At 41.0% G+C, this 17,319-nt stretch overlaps 1 long non-coding RNA gene across 1 annotated transcript in view; it reads left to right on the forward strand.

Moving 5' to 3' along the window:
• Nucleotides 1-299: 299 nt before the first annotated feature.
• The window catches only part of LOC119146058, a 36,902-nt gene continuing 19,882 nt past the window's right edge, over nucleotides 300-17,319 (forward strand). The window contains exons 1-2 of the long non-coding RNA XR_005103619.1: nucleotides 300-363; nucleotides 12,204-12,341. This is a non-coding gene — a long non-coding RNA (uncharacterized LOC119146058). The remainder of the gene's footprint in view (nucleotides 364-12,203; nucleotides 12,342-17,319) is intronic.

Consider the following 17,319-nt stretch of genomic DNA (forward strand, 5'->3'; position numbering starts at 1 on the left):
TGGACTTAGTTTTAAGGTATTAGACTGCAATCAAAGGGGGGTGGGGGCAGGTAATTATGCATCTAAGTTTCTATAACTTAACAAAAAAGCAGGCAATCCCCATTACCAACTATGAGAACTGTTTCGGAAGGTCTAGAAACTAACCAGCTTCCTATCCATTCATTCTTTTCTGCTTTTGAGACTGGCACATTATAGATGATGTGGGTACTTAACCACTTCGAGACCGAGGTTATCTGTTCAGCTACTTACTGTCTTCAAGGTCACCTGTAGGTAATTATTGACTTGTGACCAGCATTGCACTACTTTGAAGGCAGCGTCCAGGAAACAAGCGTCTTCTCTCTGGGCTTTGTAAATTTTCAGAAGGTGAGTGAAACTTCAAAATGCAGAGGTGTCATCCAAAATAATCTCTCTCGCTAAGCCATGTTTATGACTTGCACTTCTGTAAGTACGCTGTCTTCACTGTACTGCTGCATCCATTTATTTATACAAAATCGTGAAGATGAGAACATGTATCATGGCATATTTCAGAAACGTCAGATTTTTACAGAACTGGGCCAAATTGATGTTTCAGGTGTATTGTAAGGAAATGCTTGCTTGAGAGTATGAACCTGCATCTGTACTTACGGTGGTCTGTGTCAGATTTAGGCAAGTGGTGGAGATTGGAGACCTGCATGGCTGGCCCTTTGCTGAAAACGGATGCTCACTGATCTATGTTCAATATTATCTTGGGCCCTTCAGCTGCAGCATTGCTACTGAACATCTTAAATAAATTCAGTGAGCTAGCAATTTATGCAGGTGTTTGTCCATCAGATGTGGATCGGGTTTTTGAATTATAGCCTGATCTGACAGCACAGCATATGAAGCTGCGATGTGATACGTTTCTGTTTACATGTCCTCAGACAAGCTGATGATGCCGAGAAGCGTATGTGGACCACAAAGGGATTTCATCATGCTCATTTCATTAAATGGTAAAGATAATGTATTTTAATGTAATTCTTGTTTGCACAGGCTCCTTGATGTTACCCCTGTTATGAAGGCCTTAATACAAAAGGCTTAGATGTCATAACATTTGAAACAGGGGAGTATGTGTTACGGTAATTCAGTCTAAAACTGACCAGAGTGTCTCATAGGGATCGTTGAACAGGGTCCTGGCCAGCTACTGAGAGCATATTTATTTCATTTGGTAAACAGTGTTTGATTATGAATTAATTGTCATAATTCAGGCAATTATTTCAATAATTTTATCTAGTTAAGAGTAACAGTAGACATACTGTTTGCTAAATGTATTAACTGAAATTACAGTAGCTATTCAGACTACATTAATCATAATACTTATTAGAGTCTGCCCTTCCTATGTCTGTGGGCTCTTGGAATGTTCTGCTTCTCCTAAGTATTGTCATTTCTGCTGGTATTACAGAAAAAAACCTGAAATGTGAGCAGTTGTCAATGATACAAACGTCTTTTGTCTTTTCCACTGTCTGCTTCTTGAAAACAGACAGTTCTGCATGTACAGTCTGAAACAAGGGAATTTAGCCATGTGATTCCCCTTTAACCTCAATGAAAGTTATGCAGGTAATTCTTAATTTGAGGGCATAGTATTAACTCCTTATCAACAACAGTAAGCATTCAGTCACATAGTTCCCTTGGCTTCGTTGGAAGTGCTCCAACAACTTCTTTCTTACGTAAAATACAGGATTTAAAATCAAGTTTCTAGCATGCGAAGTTAATTTTCCTGATGTAAGGGATACCTCTAACCATGAGTTAGCCACCTGGATATAGGATGCCAAGTTGTCTATGCAATATTTCTTTATGTTCAAAATTGCTCTGCACCCAGCACTTAACAAATACGGGGAGTGCTGTAAGCACAAAGAGGATGGCTTTGGTGCTTCTGATCCCCAGCTGCCCTAAGAAGATCTCCTTGAGACAGTTCTTGTAACCAGATGGAAGCAGTTTACATGCTACTCGTTTCGAATTCCCGGTTCACACACTGATGGTCTGCAGACTCTGGACTGAGGTCTGATTTATGACGCCGGGATTAATGGGGACTGACTCTTCTGAAAACATGGCAGATAGCCAGCTCTATGCTACTGTAGTGAAAAGTTGTGTTTGACCCCGTCTGCTTCATTGGCCTCTCCCTTTCCCTACCAAATCTAAATTGTGTAGGGGCAGATATTATTACTGCCTTCAGCAGCCTTTGTTATAGACAGCTGTCAATGGCAGGTGAATGCTTTGGCTGTGCCTGTATCCTTCCAGCCAAGAAGTAAGTGTATAATAATGAGGATATATCTCGTTATATGGGTATACTGACACAGAATTATAACGTCTGTATATGGGCCGCTGACAGTCCCCATGTCTCCCGGTATATTCTATTTTCTCTAGGCCAAGTTTATTGCTCTCATAATTGAGTCCAATCCTGAGGTCTTAATGGAGTTGCGCATTCTGAAAGTAGCAGGAAATACAGCTCCTGTGGAGCCAGGAGCCTGCACAGTGTCTGCTCCAATCTGCCCAGGGTGTAATTCCACCCCTTCCCGATGAAGGGTGGGTGACACAGGGCATAGCTTTAGAAGAAACTCTGAATCGGTCATTTTTATCATTTGCTCCATCTCACGTTAGGAATGCTTGAGTGACCTTTTGCTTGCAGTAAAGCTTACACCCCTAGTTTGCTAAATGGGATCATGTTAATCATTGGATGACACCAAGAAATAACAGGCTTACATTGCTCTCAGGTAGAGGCAGGTTGGGCAGAAGGTGAATCTTTCCGGTGGTGGGGGCTTGGTTGCCTGGGGGGCTTCTGCAGTTTCCATTTCTGGAGGATTTGGAGAACCTGCTAGTAGTGACTTACCCATGGTGATCCCTGCCTTGGGGTTGGGACATGTGCTAAATGACCTCCTAAGATCTGTTCCGGGCCAGTTTTCTGCAATTCTGCAAGTCAGCAGTGAGCTGACGCTGTTCTGAAATGGCAGAATAAATACAAGTCCAGTCTTAGTTTTATTTTGCCTGGTATACTAAAAATGCTGCTGCTCTGTGGGTTCATGTGTTCCTTATCCCCTTGCAACTTCACAGGCTCCAAGCAGGAGCAGAGAACACTATTTCCTGCCCAACAAGCGTGTTAGTTCCTTACATCAGTAATTAATCTGGCCCGCAATTAATATATTTAAAAAAAAAAATAAAAGGCTTCTTTCAAGTGTCGTACACCTTGCTTTGCTTTGCCTCCAAGCATGCTTGGCTGTGCCAGATATTAAACCAGTTTTGAGTGTGTGCAACATTATGTTGATTCTAATTGCTGTGGAAAGCATTTCACTCATGCATTTTTAAGCAAAAGAGCTACAACTTCCAGTTGTAGCTATTTATTCACTTCAGGTAGTTAAATTTTAGTTACCACTGCGGTGTCTAAATGTCTTGGGAAATAGAGAAAAATAGTCTTCAGTCTTGTCTGTTGTTTCTTTCCCCTCTTAGAACAGAAAGGGATTTTTCCAGAGTCCGCTCAAGTAAATAGAAATGTTCTCATCCTTATAATAGGCTTTGGATCAGGTCCACCTGTAAAGATAGTCCTCTTCCCCGCTCCCCCCTCCCTTAATTGAATGTATGACATATATTTAATCCTGGCAGTATTCTTTATCTCTGTGAGAAGTCCTTTTAATTCTCTGTGTAAGAAAGTGTTCTGTGATGTGGCTACCTGATTTTATTGAAACTCACATGACAGGAAAAAAAATTATTGCCTTCCCTGTCAAAACTGACAGTAATTACGAGGCCAAATATATAGCTGTGATTGACTTGTAAAACTAAATCTGTAATATTTCAAGTTTGTAAGTTGACTTGTGCAGCTTTCAGGAAATACAGCCCAGTATTTTCTTTGCAAACTGACATCTCTTTAGCCATTTCTTTTATTGTCTTTGCTTTTATTTGTGAGGCCAGGGAGTAGACAGCATGTATATAGAATGTGCTGGATGGCATTTAACAAGTCTGCTTCTGGGGAAAAATAGCTGAACGGCAGCGAAGGGAAAGTCGGGAAGGTTTAAGCACATGGTTCCTTTTATGTGCTCCTCTTTATACATAATCTTTCGGCAATAAATACTGCATATTGATTGCTTAATTGTAATGGAAACATACTTGGACAGGAGCAATGTTATAGCCTATTTACTGCCTTAATTTTTAAAGAGTTTTTAAATTTTAAAATGGATATTGCACTAAATGCAGTGCTGTGCTCTTCTGTGCAGAACTTGGTGTAGAAGGACTTTCTCATCAAGGCTGCATTACTGAGGGCTCTTTCTGCTTCAGCTGCCTTCCTTTCTGTTACCTTTGTAAAACCAGAAAAATCTGTAATTGGTGTTTAGCCTCTCTTAGCATGTGTGAAATTCACTTCAGATCAAACAAATGGCTTTAGATTGATTAGTGAAAAAGCTCCCAAATAGGGTTCTGTAAAGAATTTAGATTTATCCAGACTACACATAAAAGTTTTGCTTGTTTATTTGCCTAAAAAAATGAAACATGTGCAGGAGTTTCCTGTTAATAATGAACATTTCTGAGGACTTGTAGCAAAAAGTGATCCTTCTTTGGCTGAGGGAGAAAAAGGCACCTACACATCAAATAAATGTGTAAACCAAATGCTGGCTTGAAGACTTCCTAAAGGTGAACTAACAGCATTTCCTGAAAAAAGAAGTAAATAGAGGAAGATATATCTTAAATATCACGTAGTCATTTAGCTGGAGTGCAAAAAATAAAGTGTTGAAGCAGTGTATATTCACAGCCACAAAAAAGCACTTGGAAGTGGCATCCACAGTGTTGCATATTGTTTCAAATGTACAACACCAGATTATTTTGGAATGGAAAAGATGAAGTTTCCGTCACAGGAGAAAGTATTCTACGTTTTAATTCATCATTTCTAGGCTGTTGGGTATTTGGACGATATTGCTGTTAGTCTTTAAATATTTTTTTTTCTCTCTTTCTTTCTTTTGTGAAATTTTAAATCCAAACCAGTGAAGCAAAGCCCGGGAAGTAGTAATTTCTTTGAATCTTAATGCAGTCTGTCGTCTTAATGAGCCTACTGCACTGCCCTGAAAACAGCCCTTTACAAATAAACATGCTGGAAGTGATTTAGCAACAATGTCCAGACTGTGTAAACATCTAATTATTACAATAAAATTGTCAATAAATATACATTACTGCTCCCTTTTCAAACGTTAACCAACTTTCTCTTTGCTTGATAAAAAGGTATAAATTGTATTTTTATGTCTCGGTTGGTTTTGTTTTCATTACCCTGCTTGCTGCTCTCCAGACAAAAGAACGCAGCCTAATGTCTGAGTTATCCCTGGATGGTAAAAACTCCTACAGTTGTTTATTAACATAAAGTGCGATGTTTCCTTTCACAGCAAAATGAACTTGGAGCTTTCACAATCTGATGTTAAGTCACGGCATCTTCCCCGTCCTCCCCCCCACCCCCCAGATTTAAAAAAAAAAAATAAAAAATAAAGGTCTATAAACCCCATTACTGCAGTTGCCGTGGCTGTGGGATAGGCACACGATTAAAACCCACTTATTAGAGGGAGGAAAGGACGTAATGCAGGAAAGGACATAATGCTGCATTAGGACTCAGAGAGAAGATAGGAAGCCGAGGTGATTTCCTCAAAAATATGAAGTTGTTCTTCCCGAATTACGGCGTCGTCTTGACCATAAATGTGGCATCAGCTCCCCCCACCTCCCCATACGTAGCCCCTTTTCTCATTTCTTATATAACTGGAACATTAACATTAGAAAAGCAGAGTGATATTGAATCCTAATGAGGTCTGGCCTATATGCTCCGGCAGGAGAAGAATGAGGATAATTCATTTGTATGCTGCGAAGCGTTCACAACTCCATGAGCATCCCCGTGGCTTCGGCTTGTGGTGCTGATCATCTGTTCCTACTTTAGGGGGTTTCATTGCTCCGAGCAGCATCTGAGTTGGGGAAAAAATAGTTAACCACTTTACTGCTAGCTTTTGTTATATAATGACAATTTAATACGGTGGCTATTTTTTTTGTTAACCTGCTTTAAAAAGGTCTTTCAAATGGTTAAATTAATCTTCTGATTAGCTGTGCCTGCCAGGTAAAATATAAGGAGGAAAATGATGTGGAACGCAGCTATGTAAAATGCGTTAGCCAGTCTTGGTAAACATGTCTATTTTAAATAATCAATGTAATGACAGGCAGCCATTTGCTCAGAAAATATTTTTTCAAATACTTTTTATTCTCTTTTACTGCCTTTGTTCACACTGCTTTTTTTATCCCTTTTTTTTTTTTTAAACACTGAAGATACTCAGCAGAGTAACGTTATTTAAAAAATGAAAGCAGAAATGTTTACCAAAATCAAGGTATAAAAGATTCGTGCAAATTGCCATGTAAAATGATCTGCACAAAAAGGCATCGGGGAAGAGAGTGAGGGCTGTGCCAAACAGATGGCACACCCTGCTGTGTTTTTGATTGAAAAAGAAAGGTAACATTTGCAGCCACGTCAAAGAGACAGTGATCAGCTAAACAAATTGGTCTCTGAAGTACACCAGTGCTGGAGCAAACCCTGCTGCAGGGTACAGGCGAGGTTGTATTTCACAATAATGCTGTGTGCGCCGCCGCGGCTTTCCGAAGTGGAGGGAGATGTCCGCCTTTCATCTCTCCACTGCGAGCAAAAGCCTTTGTTGAGTGAGATAGACTGCAATGTACCCTGCAAAAGCGGCAGAGAAACCCACAGACAATAAATGCGGGTTTCCCCCCCTCCCCTCTTTCTTTCTTGGTCATCTCCAAATCGCATTCAGGGACAGCCCAGCAGGTTTTCCATTTGGTGTGTCAGGTGTCCAGGGTTCACAGGGAATAAAATTGCGATGTGGTTTAAAAAAAACGGAAAGGCGATGCCAAATAATCTGCACAAAGGTGCAGTTGGAGGAGGAGGAGGAGGAGGCTGCAGCCGGGGCAGTCCTTGTGCCTGCGTGCTGCCCGCAATACAAACATCAGACGTGGCAGAGGAAGGGTGCGTGGGGGGCTTCCCGCCCCTCTTTTTTTTTTTTTTTGGGCTCATCTCAGCTGGCAGCCTTATTCCGCCTCAGTAAAGACAAGGTACAGAAATGTCCTTTGGGTGACATTCAAAACTTGATATAAATCCTCTGCTTTATGAGACTGCAGTGCAATAAATTACTTAGCCTAATTGTAGATGTAATGAATTACCATAATTAGTCATGGGCTACATTAAATTAATCAGCATGGTACATTATTTTGCTAAATTACATCTTTGCCTTCCAAAGCCACCAGTGCAGCAATCAGTGTTTCTTGCAAGAGGGGAATGATGCTGTAATGAGAAGCCTTTCTGCTCCTAGAATAGTGACAGGATATGAATTTTGATGGGAGACAGAAAGGTTTGGAGACGCTGGAGCCTCGACTTGTGCCTGAAGTGTCTTCCGTTGTTAATGATGCTCCAGTCCTCCTGCTGGGGAGCAGTGGGCTGTAGCTTGTGAAGGTTGTGGACGATTCTCCTCACAGGGGAAGAAAAACACTTAGCTCGCGCTTTAAGGCAAATAATATCGCTGATACAACAAGTCACAAAGCAGTGGGGTGGCAGAGAGATAATGTCTCTGGAAATATTAATAGATTTAGAATGTTCTTTTACATCGGTTGATGAGATTTATAGTTACCAGGTATTTTTTTTATTGTTATTATTCATACCATTTGGATCTGAGTTAAAGCCTGTAGCTATTTTTGTTTTTTACTTAAACCTCCAGCTGTTCAGAATCTTGCTGTTGCTTCTCAGTGAATAAGTCTGGAAGCAAACCATACTTGAGCTGAATATTATTCACTATTCAGCAAAATGTTGTTGGGAGAGCTCCAGAGTCCCACCTGAACACACATGCTCTGTTTAGATTTTTATTCGGGGGCTTATAAGTATATAAAGACTATTATTTGGCTTGATGAATGACGGAGTTTATATTTCAGATGCATGAATCCCAATTATTTCGGGCATATTTCAGAAGTATGAAATGGCTTTTCTGGGTTTTTTTGGTTGTTTGGTCTGTGAAGGTTTTTTGCTCTTTTTTTTTTTTTTTTTTTTTTCTTTTTTTTTTTTCCCCCAAAATACCCTCTGCACAAGATCTGTCATTTTATTACTTTTATGTTGTGGAAGAAGTTTGCTTAAATATTTACTTATGCTCGCAATGTCACCAGATGACAGTTTGTGACAGAGATTCATAGCACTGTCCTGCAATAAGGTTAATTATCCTGGACTTGAAATGAAGGATGCTGTTGTATTGCCGTTGTTTTGTTTTCTAGAATGACAATGTTTGTGAGCTTCTAGTTTAAAGGATGCATCTGTCGTCTAAATGCCCATCTGTGTAATGAAATTAAGCTAGGATTTTTGTAGCATTCCTTGCTGGTTTTGTCATCCACCTGCCTGCGCTGACCCACCATGAGGAATAAACCAGCCAGTTTAAAACTGAGACTACAGGAGCAGGGAATAGGAAAGAGAGACAATGGAAGCAGTGCTGATCAGAGCACAGCTCCTCGTCCTGCAAATGTGAGCTAAATCTTTGAGCGTGGTCAGGAGAAAGGGACCCAAATAAAGCATGGTCACATCTGCAGGGAAAAATGCATAGGGATGCAGAAAAGCCCTGTTTGTAATTTGTGTTTTTGTCCTGGTGGGAACCCATTTAATTAGTGCAAGAAGGTATTGAATTTTAGCTTATCATGCATATTGTTTTCCAGCTGTACAGAAGATTGCCAAGTTTCTAATGGCCTGACCCTACTCTGTAAATCAGCAGTAAATTGCGGCATTTACACTGAGCAAAGGCAAAGGGCTCATTCTGTTGGGTTTGTGCTGTCACAGGAACCTGGGCTAAGGGATTAATGGTCTGATGTTAAACATCTGTCCCCTGTCTTTGGGGGGACGTAAACACACAAAGAGGGAATCTAATGCCATCTACTAAAAGATCTTCAATGAGAGGGAGCCCTTGCTAACATTTCCATCCAGTGGCACCTCAGACACATTGCCTCTTTATGCTAAAGCCCCACAGCACTAAGGGCCCTATAAATAGTCTCCATGTGACAGCTCAGAGAAGAAGAGAGGTTTCCTCTAGACATTAGTTGTGCTAAAAGATTCATCATTACCTGCAGTCATGAAATAAATCTTTGATACTTACAACTATAATATCCATGCTCTACGTTTTATTGCAGATATAGGTAGACAGTCATTATTTCTGACACTTTCTCAGCATTACAAGGAGTACTCTAGGGGAACAACTAGTGTACAGTCTTACAGAAATAGATTGATATAACCACATGGAAACCAGTTACTTGCAGTCAATATAATATTCCCTTAATGATGTTAAACAGTTGTGCAGATTCTGAGTTTAATGTAAAAATCCTATCTTCAAACAACCACAGTTATCTACAAATTAAGTTGCCAGAAGGGAAATTTATTTTTTCATCATATATTAGTCCTTGAGACTATATATTACTTGGAGCAGAATAAACCCTTTTATTTTATTTTTATAAACTGTTACAGTGTATTGTTATTTAGGAGACATTAAAACAAGGCAATGGTCAACAACAATCATTTTACAGCACCTGCGGGAGATGGGAAGCGTAGGGCACTGCGAAGCAGAGTACTAAGGGATGCTCTGTGTGGTGATTGCGTGGTGGATCCTAGCATCACAAAAATTCAGTGGACATTTACACAGCAAATAACTTCCCATGTAGAAAAGGAGCTAAAGCTGGTTTAGGACCAATAAAAAGAAAGTAACTTATTTTGTTGACCTGCACTCTTATGAGAGTTAAGTGACGTGGTGGTATTCCTACCTCGCATGTAAGGCACACGGGTTTTAACGCTTGGCTGTACTTCGGTACCTGGGTTTCCTAAATCCTGCACCACTCCCTCCAACAAGCTCAGTGCTTGCTGAGAGGTTTTACGGTAACTGACCTCCAAATCCAAGGTGACATTAGAAGTGTTTGTGCATCTCCTCCTCTCTGGGATTAGTTCTTGACCGGCAGGAGAGGCAGCGTGTGCTGGCTAGGGCTGCGTGGGACCAGCACGGTGGCTGCTGGAGGGGCTGTAGCTGAACTGGAGGACACCCAAGTGGCTTGCCAGTGGCACAGATGCTCCAGCGCTTTGATGGCCACACTGGGTGGCACTTCGGAGACCCAGCCTGATTTTTTGATCTGCCTCTTGCATGCAAGGTTTCAAAGGCAAATAGGCACTTCTGGAAAGAAAAAAAACTGTCAGCAACTCATAATAAGGCTTTCTTTACTTTTTTATTTTTTTCTCTTTAGTATTGTTATTGTTACTCTCCATACAACAAACAGTGGGCATTCTGGGTTATCAGTCCATTTTTAAATGTTGCTAAGTCTGCAGGTAGTATTCCCGTTATACTGGATATTAAGGGCCTCCTGGCATACCAGGACAAGCTGGACTGGGGAGGGGTTCAGCCTCCGCAGAAAGATGGTTAAAAGCCTGATGCTTTGCCAGGCTCAGACCTGTGAGCCACGGCTTACCATTCAGAACTGCACTGAGTCACCAGTGCTTTTCTGATACCAACGCTGTTTGACAACTTTGGGCATCTTTCATTGAAGTGTGTTTGAGTGATGCGAGACTCTCATCCTTAGGCCACCCAATGCAGCTAAGCACTAGTATGTGTTAATGTTTTGCCAACATTTGCTCTGGCTCCTGATGAACATTTCAAAATTCTTTTGATAGCTCCAGAAGTGGCAGCGATGCAAACACCTACAGCAGCAGGAGGTTTGTAGGACACCCCCCAACCTCAGTTCATAACCTCTGAGGATGACTTGTAAGGACTGGTGCTTTGGGAGAGGAGGAAGAAGAAATATCAAAATGGGGTTTCTTACATTGTCCTTGGGCTTGAGCAATGTTGCTGATTGGCCAACTGTTATTTTTTAATACCGGATGGCCAGAGTCCAAGTTAGCTTTATGATGACCTCAACAATCCGGCATGGTTCGTGGCTGCAAGGTCTGTGGGAGGGTGGCAGCCTGCCAGCCCCCGTACATAATTTGCAGGTTGCTGTTTCTGACATGCTGGTGTTAGTTATTGTAAATGAGTGACACTGCCTATAACTCACCTTTAAATCTCGTCTCGCAGGCATCGGAAGAGCTGTGGGTACGTGCCTGTGCGCACAAAGGCATCCCCATAGGCACATGCCCACCTACGCTCACCTGCAAAGTGCTTGTCACCGCCTTGACTTACCTTGATGTGATTGATGATAATTAGGTTTCAGCTGCCTTCTGATGCAGAAATACACACCACCACAGCGTGGCCTGTTCTGCTTCTGCAGTTGTGCCTCTGAAAGGCTATCGATTCACGCTTCTACATTTTTAAAAGGTCATGGCAATAATTCCGCCTGAACTGTGCTAAGTGAAAATAGTTTGCAGAGGTAATATGGTTCCTGCTCACTTCCAGTGTAAACAAACCCCAGTGGTTTTTATTATTGTTTTTAGTATATTTTAATTACATTTATTTGCCTCGCTCTTGCATTGTGTCAATGAACTATTTGTAAAGTTGTAAGGCAAGTGACCTTCAACATTATATGACTTTTGTTTCTGTGCAGAGATATATTTTTCTATTACGTAAGATGTGCTCAAGCACTTATCATAATAGGGTGCTCACATTAAAAATTAAAAGTGTAAGAATAAAAATTGCCTTTTCCCCCTTGTCCTGTCATATATCTGTCCATTTTAATAAGACAAAAAATATCTACAGCTCTATGACTGTGATATTGAATGTGCTTACTTTTTGTAAAATATCGTTGTAGTTAAACAAACAGCCTTTGCTGGCCTGACTGGGAACAGATTGTTCCCAGCAGTTCATTTGACTAACAGGCTATATAATGCAATGAGTTAACTTCCTAGAATACATAGTTACTGCAGCCCAAGTGCCCTAGAAAGATGACAGGAAGCTATGGATGCTGTCGCATAAATGATTTCTATAGCTGCGCTGCAATTAGTGACTTTGTATTCTGTATTTCTATAGCTGCGCTGCAATTAGTGACTTTGTATTCTGCCTGGTTTACGGGACTAATCTGATGGGCTAAACTCATGAAGGAGAAAGAGAAGGCAAGATTTTATGCACAAAATGAGCCTTCCTATCTTCCTATAGGGTTTTTTCCTATGTTTTAAATTATTTTACTGTGTCAATCGTGTACATAAATAGAGCTCACTCTTAGATTTTCTACCGGCACAGCTTTATGCCTCCACATGGAGCTACTGAACATCAGAGCTGAACGTTCCCACCCTACACCGTGCGTTTTGCCGGGGTGACGTGCTGTGTGTGCGAGTACATGGAAAAGGATTTTCCTCCTCCTCATCTGTGGCGTTAATGGTAAGTGACGTATGCAGAGATGGAAGCTATGGTCCCATGTTCCTCTGTTCAGTCCCACTACAGTTGCCATAATTCACTCCACAATTGATTGTTAATTCACTTTAATACATGTGTCTGTAGCAAGTGGAGCTGATAAATAGTGAGAAAGTATGTGATAGGCTATCTAACCTTCTTCCTACAGATGAAACGCTACAGAGCTGAAATCCATTCATGCTCCCTGAACACAATGCTGTATTCTGGTTTTCTATTCATAGTGTTGTAAATTTGTCAGGCTAATGGGACACTTTGTAAGACGTTTTCCTTTTTAAGTGCTTTAATGGGAGTAGGTATTACATTGATCCAAAAGCTAGCCTAACATTTCATATCGTGGAGTCTGGAATTGTGGAGTTAGCTGCACAGAAGTTAAGTGATGTTTTGTGCTTCCCTTTATTTTTAAGCTGTATTTTGCCAACCTGATGCTCAGTGCACCATTTATATACAGAAGAAAATCATCACGTGGTCTGGCCACCAAATTCCAACGTCGTACTGTATTTTCACCCAGTATAAACACAAGTGGAGGTGGTAAGTAGGCAGAGCACACAGCCAGACTTGCCTATTTTTTTCCCTTTTTCCCTGACGGGGAGGGGCTGTGGCAGTAGGTATGAAATAGCCACACTAGGATGGAGGCAACACCCATCAAGGCCAGTAACCTGCTTTTTGACAGCTGAGACACTGACAGAATGAGATCTGTGCAGATATCCAGCGATACTTCCCTAAAATATTCCCCGGCACCCACTAATTTGCAGGTCAAGTACTTCTTAAGCAGAAGTGATATCTCTATATTTAGTACCACTGATGGATTTTTCTTCTCTGAAACGATAAAGTGAACTCCGTTACTCAGTATGATGGGTGGCAAACTTTGGAAACAGTTCACAGTGTGAACATTTATGATTGATCTTATGAGCTCTTGAATGTTGGAGGTTTGGGTTGAATAAGGCTGACAGTAGGTTTGATATCGTCACAGCTATACAGCAGCAAGAAAAAATTTGTGTTTGAAGGCCAAGAGGCAGATGGGTGCCTGACAAAAATGGCCAGTCAATAAAAGCCCTGCCCTGAGAGAGATGTGGAAAAGTTGAGATGCAGTCAGGCTCTGAAATATGCCTTTTGCTGAGCTGAATTGTGATGTGATGAGCATCTGCCTTGCACACAAGCATCGTTGTGATGTGTTTTCAGTTGGGATTTTTACTGCTGCTCAAATATAAGTTAGTAGCTCTGATATCTTCAGCCTCCCAGTATCATCCCTGACTTAGGAAGAGAAGCATTTTCCTTAAAACTGTCCAAAGCAGTAAAAGTGAAATATTCTGCGAGATGCTGAGTTAGGGGACAATGGCACAAGATAAAGACTTGTAAAATCAATAAGCCCAAAGGCTTTGCAAAGAACCCCCAGCCACAGAACAAACTCCTTGAGATTGCGGAGAGTCACGGCAACCCCCCTAAATCGTAAAGTGCTTTTTGTTACCCCAGGTGGTTTTGTGTGGCACCTACGCACCTGGGATCAACAGCGCAGAGCTCAGACAATGCACCCACGACCTGCACACATATTGCTCTGTGCTGCGGCAGCCCAGTCCTTACAGCCCAGGATTTTTCCTGCCCCTTTGTGTTACATCCGTGTGGTAGGCTTCCTCTGAGGACTGTGTTTATTGCAACAAAAGCTATCGGACTGTGACATTGTTTATAATGGGCAGAAAAAGTCAACATCAGAAATCTTTTCTGTACCATATAACCTTTAAGATTTATCATGGCTTGGATTTCTCTGAGAGTTGACAGTAAGGTGATGGAATGAGCTGTCCTACGATTTCTTTTTGTTTGTTTGTTATTGGTTCTCTGTGTATGAAAAGGCTCTATAAATAATAATCACCGATGCAGGCTGGTACAATTGTTAAAGACACTTAACCTGCTGGCTATAACCATCTTCTGAAGTGCTGTTTTCCTCTCTGGTTAATAAGGGGGCACTGGTGCTGCTGGAAGAAAGGTGGCAGAAGTTTGGAGCATGTTGGTTGTGTACTTGGTGAACTTTTGCTGCAGAGAAATGTCAAGGTCAGAACATGATTGAAGAACCTTCTTCCTCTCTTGAAGTCGCTGTTCCTGTATGATATTGTTTTCCACTGGAGAAGGTTCTCTTAAAAATGAGGTTGAGATCCCTAAAGAAATTGCTTCAATCAGCAACAGTGCTTAATGACTGTTAATGGGAAGTGGAGATAGGATAGTAAGTGTTACTTTGATTAATAAGAGAACTGCAGAGAATTTAAATTGTGCCACTGATGGATTATTTTCTTCAAGCTTGATAAGCGCTTCTCATTTGTTCTTAAATTTGGTCAATACTGTTAAAGACAGCAAAATGAAGTATAATTAATTCTATTACTGCTACTCAGACCCAGTGTTACTGGGCAACAGATTGTGATGCAGACAACAATGTTAGGTAACACTTCTGACAGGTTTATCATAGGAGGACCTGTCCTCAAAAGTAGAGAACCTTTTCTCCTCCGTGGTTAGAAACTGCCCAGTTTCTAACCAGAAACTAGTTGCCTTTCTCAGCATGTGTTGCTCTGTTTGAATCTGCCACAGAAATATTTGTAGTAAAGAAAGTAGCTGACGCAGAAGTATGTGGACAAAACAGGCAGCCCCAGCTTATTCCTCACCTGATCTGTTGGATTTTGAGTGTATCACCACAGATACTGAGTTTGGAGTAGTAGCACTTTAAATAAATGGTTTCATGGAGTTCAGTCTTGTGGTATAAGGCCCTGTGAAAATGTAGGGCGTTAGAGGGTTTGGGAGGAACGGGTAAGATGAGGTTTTTCCACACCAAGGTAATACAACATCTTATTTGCAGACCCTGTGTCTTGAGAATCTAACCGCTCTAAATGCTGTTAGGATCCAGCGCAGTGGCTAAGATATTTATTACAATACTAGTTTCCCAAAGATATTTTCTGTTTCATAATCATGTGTGTTTCTGACCAGTCGTGAAGTACAGCGTGAGTATACCCTATGGGTTAATATGGCCTATGTAATAAATAATCGTATTACAGCAGCACCTAAAAAGCTCCGGTTAGGTCCCAGCTGTGTTAGGCGCTGGCAAACATTATAGTCTTCCCTCAGGAAAGCTCCCCCACAGGTTTAAATGCTGTCCCTGAAGGGAAGCTTTCCTTCACTTGGAGCAGCGAGTCCCTGACATCTGCAGAGGTCTCTAGTCACGTGTGTTTGCCCATCTCGCATCTCCTGCCACCGTAGGACGTAGGATGTGACCCTACTGAAGATGGAAGTGCTAATCCAATATAGGTATTCAGTGAGGAGGCGGCATAGACTCCATGCTGGTGCACATATAAATGATCATTACGCTTTTAAACAAACCTCTTTGCATGATGCAAATTTAAGGGAGAATTTACTGAGAGATGCAGTTTATTCAGAGACCTTTGTGCCACTTCTGAAATCAGATTTTAGCAAAAGGTGATCAGCAGCTCATCCATTCTGGTGTCTCAGAATAAATCCAGGGCATGTGCTAAGGAATAGGGAAACTGTTCTGTGCTTTCATTAGCAGTAGCTGCAATTACTGCTTAATTTAACAGACTCTGCCTACTTCAGACTCCATGCTTCTCCAGTTCTGAATGCAGAAAGTCATTGTGTGAGTTATTTCGAATTAATTTGAAACCAGAGTGTGTTGGCTAATAGTATAGTTATAAAATCAGTGAAGGTCTAATTCTGTTATTAAAAATGCAAAGCTTATGTATTATGAATAAAAAGTTAATTCTCTTCCAAGGGTATTCCATAAACATAATTTCTAAAAATATTGCAAACACTGAAAATGTATTTCAGGCATTAATTTGGGTGCAATGGGCTGTACTCTGGAGTGCAAAAATACATTAAAAGCTGCTGGTGGAAGGTCATGTTTAAAACTTAGAAGCAGAGAACAAAAACCAGTGACAACTCCTGTGCCTCTGAAAGTCCCTGTTTATAGCTTTGCTGGCATTCTGTGCAGCAAAGGGAGCAACAGAACATCTTTCATTCCCTTGACTTGTTTGCAAATGCTTGAGGGTGGCTCATAGGGAATGTGGTGGCCTGACTGAATCATTCCTTCATTGTACTTCCTTGCAGATAACTGGGGTAAACATTGACCCTAATTACCAGATACCCTTTAATTCTACAGGAAAGGATGTCAGGGGCGTCATAATCCTGGCAAGTAAAGAGATGCCACCCAGCATGTAAAGAATTGCGGCGTCAGAGTGCTGATGATCTTTGCTCTTAAGGCAGCTGCTGAGTGGTATATATATTCAGTATATGCAATGCATTTACACGTATTAAGGAGAGGCTTTTAGATCAAACCAGAAGCATTGTGCATCACTCCTCTTTCTACGGAGGACCATTTATCTAGGTGGGCCAGCAACTTTTTGAAAGGTGACAGCTGGCATCATATATTGACTCTAGTGCACCGAAGACAAAGAAACTTTAAATCTTAGGTACTATCTCTGTAGAACTAACCAGAGATTTGGAGGCCAAATAAACCTTTCTCTCTCCCAAATTCTTCTGTTATTCCATTTTAGTGTCTGTCAGCTTGATACAAACCCCCACATATGTCTGTAGGTGTATATATTTGTTCGTTGCCACTGCTTTATTATGCAGCACAATGGAAATTCTGCTGGATAACTTGTTTACAAAGTTGATTCATGGTGGAAGAAAGGTAGATCCTATATTCCCCTTTACAACAACTATCCTCCAGAATTAAGGGCTATATATTTGAAGGATTGTGGTGCTGTAAATGTACTTTTCTGAAGGTACTGTAACAGTGTCTGGTTTGTCATAAGCTAAGGCTTCGATAATGAAAGAGAGCCCTGCATGTAGCAAGAGCCCTGATTAAGAGAGGAGTACAGTTTGTTACAGTTATGTGGGTACTTGGCTATCATATAAGTTTATTAAATCATATAAAATTTCAATTTACACCATAATA

The sequence above is a fragment of the Falco rusticolus genome, chromosome 4 (assembly GCF_015220075.1).
Source record: "Falco rusticolus isolate bFalRus1 chromosome 4, bFalRus1.pri, whole genome shotgun sequence".
Lineage (NCBI taxonomy): Eukaryota > Metazoa > Chordata > Aves > Falconiformes > Falconidae > Falco > Falco rusticolus.